This window comes from Camelus bactrianus, chromosome 13 (genome assembly GCF_048773025.1).
Source record: "Camelus bactrianus isolate YW-2024 breed Bactrian camel chromosome 13, ASM4877302v1, whole genome shotgun sequence".
Taxonomy (NCBI): Eukaryota; Metazoa; Chordata; class Mammalia; order Artiodactyla; family Camelidae; genus Camelus; species Camelus bactrianus.
Window position 1 is genome coordinate 15,742,447 of NC_133551.1, and position 12,036 is coordinate 15,754,482.

General features: G+C 45.7%; 1 protein-coding gene across 1 annotated transcript in view; it reads left to right on the forward strand.

Annotated features, from left to right (window-relative positions):
- The first annotated feature begins 619 nt into the window (after window positions 1-619).
- Window positions 620-12,036, forward strand: part of LPAR3 (lysophosphatidic acid receptor 3) — a 77,022-nt gene continuing 65,605 nt past the window's right edge. Inside the window, exon 1 of the mRNA XM_074376116.1 lies at window positions 620-810. The gene's annotated coding sequence lies outside the window, so the exon portion shown is untranslated. The remainder of the gene's footprint in view (window positions 811-12,036) is intronic.

A 12,036-nucleotide genomic window follows, 5' to 3' on the forward strand; every position in this document is an offset into this window, starting at 1 on the left:
TTAGATTTCAGCTTTGAAAAACAAATTATCCAAGACTATTTACCCTAAGAGGCCCAGAATTCTCTTACAAGAACTTTAAATATTTTTTGTTTGTTTGTTTTCTGTTTCAATAAAAAGGTGCTTAGGAAAGGCCCCAGGCCAAATGCACGGGAACACCCTTGGCCTCTGGGGATACCTGCGCTGCTCGGATAGCTTTGGGGTTCGAGTTTCAGAGCAAGTGATCAGCCTGGCCGTGAACCTGCCTCCCATGTGGGGTGTGCACTTTCCCTAAGCCACTTCAAACAAATCTCTCTCAGCAGTGTGAGGAGAGAGGGACAGAGGGACAGAGGGACAGATGGACAGTGCTTTAAAATGGGGCTCTGAGGTATGGCTCTGTAGGGCCTGTGGGTGCTAGCGGTCCCTTAGTGGGTGCCATCTTCTGGAGGCAGGCCACCCTCCTGGGGACCAGTCTCAGGCAGAAAGGCATCTGCGCTAGCGCCCCCGCGCGCTGATCCGTGCCTCGCCGGTGGGGGGCGCTCTCTCGTGGGAACGGTCGGCCACCCCAGGCTGGGCGGGGCGGGGAGAGGCGGGCGGGGCTGGGTGGGACGCGCCCCTCCGCCCCCTGGGCACCACCCCTCGCTCCGCCAAACTTTCCTCGGGTTCCGGGCGCTTCTGAGCCGCCTCTGCAGAGGAGGCGCGCCGCCGCCGGTCCTGTCCTCCGGCGATCCTCGAGCCCGGCCCCCGGTCGCCCCGTCGCGCTCGGCTCCGAGGGCATGCGGCAGCCGCAGGGGTCCCCGCTCCCGGGCTCGGCGGCGCGGGCGAGCGTGAGCGGTGAGTGGGGCGCGGGGAGGGTTCCTGGAGCTCCGGCGGGCGGGCCGGGGCGCGTGGGGAGGCCGGGGCGCACCTCCACCGGGCCCAGCCTGGCCCGGGCCCCAGACTCATTTCAGGCACCTGGGACAAGTACTTTGGGGGTGGCGAGTGGCCCACCTTGCCCCTTCCGTCTATCTTTTCCCCCTCTAGGGGTGAAAAGCAGTCAAGATGCAAAACCCGCGCTGCGTCCGCGGCTGCTGCGGGCTGTAGGGCTGGGCGCCGAGGCGCGGAGAGTCCCGCGCGGGCTCCGCTCTGCTTTTGCACAGGTGCTACTTTTCCAAACTCGGTCTCAACAGCCGTCGGTCTTGAACTGAGGTTCCTCCCATGAAGCCTAGGGATGTAACATTTTTCAGCCTCATCTACTCTCGGCGCGGTGGTGTGTCAGCTCGGGGACAGTTCGAACCGGGCAAGGCATCCGAAGAGTCGGGAAATGGTTATTATGGTTGTTATGAACTAACTAGGAACACTGTTGGGGGTTGTGCTTTGAGAGTAAGTGCCGGTCCCCGCGATCCCCTTCACCACCTGGCAGACAAAAGTGCTTTTGTTCGGTAGCAGTGTTACTTTATTGCCTTCCCTCAGCAAGTTGCGACTACCTAAAATTGGAAGTTTCTCAAGCAAGTACTTTGAGGAGTGACTGTGACTATTGGAAACAATTTAGTCTTATAAGGTAATAGTTAAAACTGCCCTCAAAAGCAATTGTAGGTCATTTCTAAACCGAGTATTTTTCACGAAACGTTTCCCCCGTTCTGTTTCTGTCATTGCAGTGCATTTGTCCCTCCCTACTCCTTTGCCTCCCAGACTGTTACCTGGCCTTGGAATGTTACTTTAGAAGTTAAGGGTCTTTGCTCCTCACAGTTCTTGGTTTTTTTTTTTTTGTTTGTTTGTTTTAAGTCGGAGAATAAAGTAAATGCCAGTCACAAACAGATGATCCCTTTCTTACAAATAGGTTATCATTTCATGCATCGCACAGCGTATCATTAATGAATGTTTCGGATTTTCCAAAGAAGCATTGTTGGATGTTCCAGTGAACTACCTATCAGTGGCTGCTAACCCTTCTTCTGGTGACGCATTTGATTCAGTTTTGTGTGATCTGAGCCCAGTGAACAGAATTTTCCTCTATTTTTGACCAGAAGTGATACAGATAGAAACACACAACCTAGGCTCTGTTAACACCATGCTTGTCTAAACAAACTGGGCCATTCTAAAAAGACCAGCAAGCAAACCCTACCAGCGAGGCTTATATACTTGAGATAAGCTTCTGGAGTTGTCCCTTGTGTCATGAAACTGTATGACTGTATCATGTAGGGACTGGACATCCAATCATCTGGATGATTGTCACTACCATGTAACTAGGAAAACAGATTCTTTTGGCTCATTTTTCTTGTTTTCGTTGTCTTTAGAATTCAAAACTTTGTAGCTTTGATTTAACTACAAATGACACATAGCTTTTCTGAATCTGACAAATGATACATCAGCTACCAGCCTCTTTATAGTAGGTCAGATCTATTTAGGTATCTGGCTCTTTTAGTTTGATAGAACAGATCTGTGTATGTTTTCTGTGAATGAAGACAGAAATGAAAACATTCAAATATGGAATTGTTTCTCATGTACGTTTGTCAGAACCTATTTGAAAATCTGCATGCTAATTCTCGTTTTTCCAAAACACACAGGCACAGAGGAACCAATGCACACACAGCATTGTAGCCAGACAGCAACCAAGGTCCCTACTCTCAAAGCAGTGCACACATGCCCGAGGCTGGCTGCCTCAATCCGAATTTTTCTGTCTTCTGACAAGGAGCAGAAATCCACCATAACTGAAGCCCAACCCCTCATTTCTTTGGGCTGTGGCAGAGGGAATCGCTGTAACTCAAATGGGAATTACTATAACTCAAATTACCCATTAGCCATTCTCCTTGGAGTATACATTAGTTCCAAATGCTTTCTGGCCTGTGATTATACCCAACAGAGTGGTTAAGTCTGATTGCAAGGTTCGAAATGGCAGAGACCAGGCCCAAGGCATCATTAGTGTGGTTTGTAAAGAGAAGAGCAGGGCTTTGCAGTCAGACCAGCCTTTGTTCCAGGCCACGCTTTGTGACCTCAGATACTTTGCTTCACCTCTCTAGGCCTTAATTTCCTCATCTGTAAAATTGAAGATTCTCTCCTCCTCCCAAGATGAACAGAGAAAACACTTAGCAGGGTCTCTGATATCCAGGAAGTACTCCTTAATTGCTGGTTGCCCTCTTTTCCTCCCAGATAAACACGAAAGTGTGGACATTTCTGTAAACATGGTGCAAATGTACACTGTACCAGCGTGAGTGCAAAGACAGATGATGGGTGACTTGCAGACATTCTGCTTGCTTTCTTTACTTGCTTTCCTTCTTTCTGGCCGTAGTCCTTTTGCTCTGTCCTCCCTCATTCCTCCTGTGGATACTGGGCTGCCCCCTCTCGGGCCTTGCTCATCCTTTGTCCCTCCATCGGGGTTCTGTATGCATGTGGAGGAGTCCCCTGGAACTTAGTTCTGCCTCAGTTGGGAGAGATGGAGATGAGGACTGGACAGCTGTTCGCTGAAGCCCCGAGTTTGTGCTTTTATAGTGCTGGGCTAGAGAAGCGGAGGCCCTGTTTGGTTTACAGGGGTCTGGGTTCTAATCCCAGCCCCATTTTTGTGCACTCTCGTGACCTGAAATGAATTGCTTATCATCTATGAATCAGGTTTCTCATTCACACAATGGAGATAATAATTCCTCTTCTGTCTACCTGCATGGGCTGTGTTGCGTCCTTTTAAATCACAAATGTGAAAGAGTTTTGTACCTGGCGAAGGCCAGATAAATATGGGAATTAAAGAGACAGGGCCTCCAGATTTGGGACACCCCAGGCAGGCTGAAGGGGGTGGTAGGTTGGATCTCCATGTGGGTGTTGGACATGCCAACTGGACATTGCTGCCACACCCCTCTCTCCTGCCCTCTGATATCGAATGGGTTTTCAAGGAGGAAATCCTGCCAAAGGTTGAGAAACTGCTCCGTGGGAAATATGAGTGGAAGATAGTTCCAGGACTGACATGACCTATGCCCTATGATTGAAGTTCCAAAGAAGTTTTACTTCCCTCTTAGGATTACCTGTACTGTCTGCTTTTCTCAGTTTTTAGTGAACAAAAACAGAGTGCTAACTAACCAGCCAGGGAGTCAGAGGAGAGCAGAAATAGCCATCATCAGACATTGGGGGACCCTGTGCCATCCTCACTGGCCGATGTCTTCTTACTATCTAGGGTCTCTGAGGTTAGAGCACGATAACTAAACTGACTGCGAAGCACTAAACTGACTCAGCTGACACTAAACCCCGCCCTCTCCTGCCCCAAACAACTAAGCTAATGATTTAATTCAGCCTGCGAGATGCAGCTGCTCTCTGCCTGACCTGCATGGCAAGCCAGGAGAGTAGCACCCAGCGAGAGGAAGGTTCTGACTTCCCGGGTCATTCTCGCCCCCTCCATCCTCCCCTGGCTGGTGGCCTCCTCCTCTTCCCTCTTCATCTCTGGGCATAACCCCTGCGGCACCTGGCCCCTAGCCTCCTGTCCTGGCTGCCTTGAACTCCTCCCTTGCCCATGTCCTCTCACACCTCCCTGCTCCCATGGGCCTTGCCTCCCCTCCTCAGATGTGAATCATTCACACACCTTAGCCTGGGCCAGACTGGGTGTCACTCAGGAAAACAACCTGCCAGGTACGGCCAGCCCCACCCCTTCCTAATGATGTTAGTCAGCCCCCCACCCCCAATTACTCATCAGCTGACCCTATGTTTTTATTGTTCCCTGGGACTTTAGGCTGGAGGTCCTACTAGCCCTGGTCTTGACTCAGCCACGTGCAGATTCAGTGGTATCATCAAGAGATGGCTTGTGGGTGGCAGAGCTGGGTTGGAGAGCATTTCAGCCCCTCTGTGAGTCCCACGGGTTTGCCCAGAGGCTCTCCAAACAAACATGCAATCTAAATAAAAGCAGTGTCCTTACTTTGTAAATGCAGCTTTATTAAGGCAAGCCCCCTGGCCTCCCCTTTCAGGCAGGCTGCCTCAAAGCCCCTCCTCTTCAGAAAGTCTGGAGCTGCTCCCAGATGGACTCAGACCATGTCCACCAAAGGTGGACCGTGGAGTCAGTGAGAGGCATTCACTTCCTGAGGAGAGCTAGAAACCCAGCGTCAAGGCTCAGAGCTCTTGAGAGTAACTAGTTATAGAAGGCCAGAGTGAGGGATCAGGTATAGAACATCACTGAATCATTTGCCTCTTGCCCTGGTTGATTTTTAATAAATCAGCCCTTGGAATGGGGGCCCTTTCCCTGAACTAATGTCACAGGGGTCTGGCAAAGAGAAAATAAATATAATATTTTTCTATATCCCCATGGCATTAGGATTAGTCAGAGTTCTCCAAAGAAACAGAACCAATAGGATATATATATATATATATATATATATAAGCTTCCTCATATATATATATATATATATATATATATATGAGGAAGCTTATTATAAGAATTGGCTCATGGGTGATGGGGACTGAGAAGTCCCACATCTGCAAGCTGGAGAAGCAGGAAATGCAGTTTAATTCAGTCGCCTGAGAGCAGGCGATCTGCTGTGCGAAGGCAGTGGGAGATGTGTGTCCTAGCTTAAGCCAAAGGGCAAACTCACTTTTCTTTTGCCTTTTTGCTCTGTCAGTCATTCAGCAGACTGGGTAATACCCAACCGCAGTGGTGAGGATGGTTTTCTTTACTCAGTCTATGGATTCAGATTCAAATTCAGAAACACCCTCATGGACACACCCAGATAATGATTTGCCAACTACCTGGTCATCCCTTAACACAGTCAACTTGACACATAAAATAAATCATTGCACAGGAAGTTGACGCTGGTATAAACCACCACCCAGCCCACAGAGCCCATTCATCAGTTATCCCCCAAATATCTCTCTCTTTTTTTTTTTTCTGTCTGATCTAGGGTCCATGCTAAATTTAATTATTGATTTACTTTTATCTTCATTTTTAAAAATTGAAGTATGGTTGATTTACAACGTTGCATTAGTTTCTGGTGTACAACACAGTGATTCAGTTATATATATTCTTTTTCATCATAGGTTATTACAAGGTATTGAAGGTGGTTCCCTGTGCTGTGCAGTAGGACCTTGTTGTTTCATGCTAAATGCACTTGTCACGTCTTTCCTAGAAGAGTTCCTCAGACTCTCCCTGTCCCTAGAGTCCTTGCAGCTGTGCAGATCTCTGAGTGCAGGTCTTACCTTCTGCAGACGACTCTCAACCTGGACCTAGCAGGTGTTTCTTCAGAACCAGACTCAGCTCTTATGTTCTTGGCAGGATACTCTGCTCTTCTCAGGGCGTCACATTAGCAGGTACACAGTGTCTACCAGTCCCACCACTCAGATACTCACCCTGATCACCCGGTGATGTCGGTATCTGCCAGATCTCCCCACCTCCAATTCACCATTTTTCCTTTAGAACATTATTGGTGTTTGTGAGGAGGTATTCTGAGGTTATACGAATAGCCTGTTTCACATAAACCTCCACTTACAGCTTTGTCATTCATTGCTGACTTCCGCCTGAATCAGCCACCTCTATGAAGGTTACCAAATGGTGATTCTTTACTTCTGTCACTCCTTTCACATTTATTAGTTGGCATTCTTCTATAAGGAATTTTCCTTTTTTCCTCCCTGCATTTATTCATTTATATTAGGAAGTATTCATGGGTTCCTTTTATATAAAGTATGTTGAAGTCTCTTACTATCATTATTAATTTTGATGCTCAGATTGTCCTCAGTTTGGCCAGTGGGAGCCCTTTTGACAGCCCTATCATCCATTGAGCATTTAAAATTTTTCTGTCACCACAAGACATCGCAGGCTCATCTTGCACTTTCCCTGACCTAACTAGTCATCCTTTTTGGTAGAGAATGGTACTTAGAAACCAGGATATGAAAGGGTGATGTGCCCATTGTTACTGGGGTGTCATTACTTTAGACGTCTCGGGGACAGAGCTAGAAAACGTATGTATACATGTATATACACATAGCCATTTATATGTTCATTTTTCTACATTTGACCATATATTATAAAATCATGAGTTCATACTAGTATCTCCAATTCTAGTCCAAAGCCCAGGGATCCTTCTAGTCTTACCCCTTTGTATCTTTGTGCATGTCTTCTCTGACCGTTAGAAACTTGACTCCCATTATCTTCAATATTTTTACTTGTTTGCTCAAAGTAGCCTGTCTCTTAACTGCAAAGGCCACCCTGGCTCTTCTGGGCCTGCCTCTCTTCCTACAGCTGGTCTCTGGCAGCCAGGCCTGCTGGCCCATGTGTCCTTGCAGCATTACTGTCCGCCTCCAGTCCCTCCAGCTCGCTGCTCCGCGTGGCTCCCCAACCACAGCCCATGCCTCTGTGCAACTCTTCGACCTCCCTCTTGTCATGTTGTGCTCTCAGCCACATGCTGACCCCTCAGTTCTGGGCAGGGAAGAAGAGAGAAGGCAGAGGAAGAGAGAAGAAGATGGACATTAAAAAAAGAAGCAAATATAGAAATAGCATATACATTTTTAGAGGTTTCCATGGTTTGCTACTAGGCCGTTACTAGCCTATCTCAGCTAATTTCCGGTCTAATTTCTAGAGTCAGATAATTGACATCTGTGGCCTATTCAGCTGGTAGACTCTATTTTGTTGATGGGGAAAGTAAAACACTTTAATAGAAAGTGTTTCTTAAGCTACGTGGTTCAGCGTATTAGAAGTAAACCGGTTGCTTGCTCTTGTGAGCTTTCTCTGAAACATGCAAACTGACTCATCATTGCTATTTTCTGACATATATTTAGAATTTTATTCTGTCATTTTCATTTGATTATATGGACTTTTTTCCCCATAAACTCTTGTCAAATTTTTATTGACATTTACCACAATCATATTATATTACTTCTGGAATCACTAAATGTTTGCAAAAGGCATTAATGTCATTATGGAGAACAAATATGCAGATTTTATTTCTCTTGAGGGTAGAGGATTAACTACCAAAAAAGGCTCTGCTGGTCAGTGCGGTGAAAAGCGCCCTGGGCTGGAAGGCTGAGAGCTGAGTGAATCAGTGTTTCCCAGCTTTGGTTTTCTTCTCTGTGAAATGGAGAATGCTACACCATGGGGTCAGATGGGGAAAGAGGTAGGAACTCACTTTGAAAACTGTGCAGTGGTGTATTAATGAACACATTTTGATGGGTTACTCTAAGATCTAGATAGAACAGTCTAGAGGAGGCATGGTAGTAAACTTAGGAGATTAAATATCAGATTTTCAACCCAGCGAGCTAAACTCCACTTACACATGTTCCCTGGGACTAAGTGTTTTCCGTGGTCGTGAAAAACGCCAGGTAGTTAGTGAGCCTGGACAGGGTGGTAGAGGCGAGAAGTTCTTAGGGTTGTAATGCCCGTGACCCACCCAGTCCGAGGGAGGGAGGGGTGTCCTGCTTTGACCTCCCCTCCCTGGTGATCTCTCGTGGGATCCCTCTGCTCCACCTGTTGGGAACAGGCTTGCCCTGTGACTTTACTGGTCCGACTCCTCTGGACCCAGAGAGGACTGAGGGCTTTACAGTGGCTATTTCGTTCACTTTTCCTCAATAACCCAGTGACCTGACAAGTTAGATCTTGTCTCCCTTTTGCAACAGAGGAAACTGAGGCTCAAAGAGGTTAAGTAACTTTCCTTAGGCCCCACTGATAATAACAGTAATGAAATTAACAGTATGTGTCAGAGGCTATTCTAAGCACCATATTTAAATCTCCCAACAGTCTTAAGAAGAAGGTGCTGTTGTCATCCCTTTTTGTAGACGATACAATTAAGGCACAGAGAGGTTAATTACGTTGCTGGTAAGCAAGGCTTCACATTCAAGCCATGCTCTGTTGTATGCACATATCCAGTTTACCTGTTTGTTGAAGAGACCATTTTTCCCCCAGTGTGTATTGGCACCCTTGCTGAGGACCAGTTGACCATACATGTTTGGGTTTATTCCTAAGCTCTCTTTTCTGTTCCATTGGTCTATATGTCTGTCTTTATGCCAGTAGCATACTTTTTGATTACTGTAACTTTGTAGTATATTTTGAAGCCCAAAAGTATGAGACTTCTAAATTTGTACTTTCTCAAGATTGTTTTGGCTATTTGGAATATTCTGTGTTCATATGAATTTTAGTATTTTTTTTCCCTATTTCTGCAAAAAAATGCCTCTGAGATTTTGATATGAACTGCTCTGAATTAGTAAGTTACCTTGAGTTGTATAGACATCTTAACCATCTTCGATTCTAATCCATGAACAGAGTATGTCTTTCCATTCGTTTATGTCCTCTTTCATTTCTTCCATCAATGTTTTGTAGTTTTCAGTGTATACACATCTTGCCTCCTTGGTTATGTTTATTTGTAAGTAGTTTTTCTTCATAATGCTACTGTAAATGGGCTTGTTTTCTTAATTTCCTCTTCAGATTGTTCGTTGTTAGTGTATAGAAACACAACTGATTTTTGTATGTTGATTTTGTATCTTGCAACTTTCTGAATGAATTGACGAGTTCTAACAGGTTTTTGTGTGTGTGTGTCCTTAGGGCCTTCTACGTAGAAGAGCATGTCATTTATAAACATATAATTTTACTCCTTCCTTTCTGATGCAGATACATTTTGTATCCTTGTCTTGTCTAATTACTCCGGCTAGGACTTCAGATACTGTGTTGAATAGAAGTGGCCAGAGTGGGCATCCTTGCCTTGTTCCTGATTTTAAAGGAAAAGCTTTCAGTTTTTCACTGTTGAGAGTGATGTTCATCGTGGAGGCCATGTGCTTTAACCACTCTGCTCATGTGCTTGTCTGCTAGAACGTGAACCCCGAACCCGGAACCTGTGTCCTTCTCCCACCCCACGTTGCCTCTCCTCTGCCTCCTTGTCCCCTTCTGCACTCCAGCCGTCCTGCTTTGTTTCAAGCAGGAGGAGAAGGAAGTGGCAGTGTCTTAAACTTCATCACTGTGGCAGTGGGCCCATGCTCTCAGACAGGGAAAAGCCTTTCCTGGATTGTAGTTATTTTAGTGTAGGTGTAGCATGTCCTTGTCATTGGTCCTTGTATTAGAGCATGAACAGCTAAACTTCCAGAATGCCAGTTGTATATTCCATTGAATTTGGGGGAAATTTTGACTTTAACTAACTTTCTTGGGAAGTACTGTCCACCATTTATTGAATACACCCTATGTGCTCCGCATCTTGCTAGGCATTTTATGAACATTGCTTGAATTATCCTTTCCATAGTCCTATATTGTTTTTGTAGTTATTGGGCCCTTTTTAGAGAGGAAGGGGAAGGCTCTGGCCAGGTGGGCAGTGTACCAGGATAGAACCACTGCTGGAAGGAATGAGCCTGCATCTGACCCAGGTCCAGCTGCCTCCAAAGCTTCTGCTCCTTCCTCCCATTACCTGGCCCTCCTGTGTGTCACAGCCCGCCATGCTTTCCTTGAAAGAATTTAGGTGATCAGAGCTCCACAGATCTGGCCTTCCCTTCTCTGAGCCCTGTTTGTTTGTTTGTTTGTTTATTTAATTTATTTATATCATTTCAACATATGCATTTTATTTCTTTATCTTTTTTTTATTGAGTTATAGTCAGTTTACAATGTTATGTCAGTTTCTGGTGTACAGCACAGTTCTTCAGTCATACATGAATATACATATATTCATTTTCATATTCTTTTTTTTTTACCATGAGCTACTACAGGATATTGAATATATTTCCCTGTGCTATACAGTATAAGCTTGTTATCTATTTTATATATATATCTCTTCCTTCCCCTGTCCCCACTGGTAACCACAAGTCTGTATTCTATGTCTGTGAGTCTGTTTCTGTTTTATATTTAAGTTCATTTGTCTTCTTTTTTTTTTTTTTAGATTTCACATATGAGTAATATGATATGGTATTTTTCTTTCTCCTTCTGGCTTACTTCACTTAGAATGACATTCTCCAGGAGCATCCATGTTGCTGCAAATGGCATTATGTTGTCATTTTTATGGCTGAATAGTATTTCATTGTATAAATATACCACATCTTCTTTATCCAGTCATCTGTTGATGGACATTTAAGTTGTTTCCATGTCTTGGCTATTGTAAATAGTCCTGCTATGAACATTGGGGTGCAGGTGTCTTTTTGAAGTAGGGTTCCTGCTGGATATATGCCCAGGAGCGGGATTCCTGGGTCATATGGTAAGTCTATTCCTAGTCTCTTGAGGAATCTCCATACTGTTTTCCATAGTGGCTGCACCAAACTGCATTCCCACCAGCAGTGTAAGAGGGTTCCCTCTCCACAGCCTCTCCAGCATTTGTAATTTGTGGATTTTTGAATAATGGCCATTCTGACTGGTGTGAAGTGATACCACACTGAACCCTGTTTTAAATATCCATGCTAAAATGTTCCTTTCCTTCTTTATTCTGACCAACAAATATCCATTATGCAATGGAGGAGCAGAAACAAGAAAACTACAGCAGAACAAAGCTCTCATTGTTTCATTGGAGACATGAAGTGGCCACAGGTGTATAAAAATGATGATGCCCCACTGGGCAGGAAGCCTTAAGACCTCCCTGCCTTGGTCTCTGCCTCTGCTCTCCGGGAGAGGCTTCTGGTGGCCCTGACTTTGATTCTGTCTTCTGGGAAGTTCTTGCTTGTCCAACATCCTCTGTGGCCATATCTGAAATGGGTGTTGGTAAGCGTGTGCTCCAGGCCAAGCTGTGACCCCCATGGCATTATAATTCCTTAAAAAGTTTATAGGCTTCTGGTCTGTTTGCTTCTAGTCAGTTCCACAGCCCAGTTACCACATCCAGACTCAGTGCTGGACCAAGTTCTTAAGCACTCCTTATGTCCCAGCTGCTGTGCTTGGCCCACCTCTGTCTTCTCCTCCTTAATGGTCTCTACCCTGAGGTCCCCAAAAACCTGGACCTGGACAGGAGGATGCACGCCTGCTCTGATCCTTACTGTAGGCCTGACTTCTCTGTTCCAATGCCATGTTTGGGAAAAGCTGTGAGCAGTGGTACCATTTTCACTCCTTGGGGTTACTGAAGCAGTTAACTTTCTTCATCCTCCAAGGCCTCCAGCTTCTGGATGCTGCCCATTCTTTCCCACCTCTGCTGACCAACCTGCAAATGATTCTTGCCTGAGCTCCTCTCCTTCTTG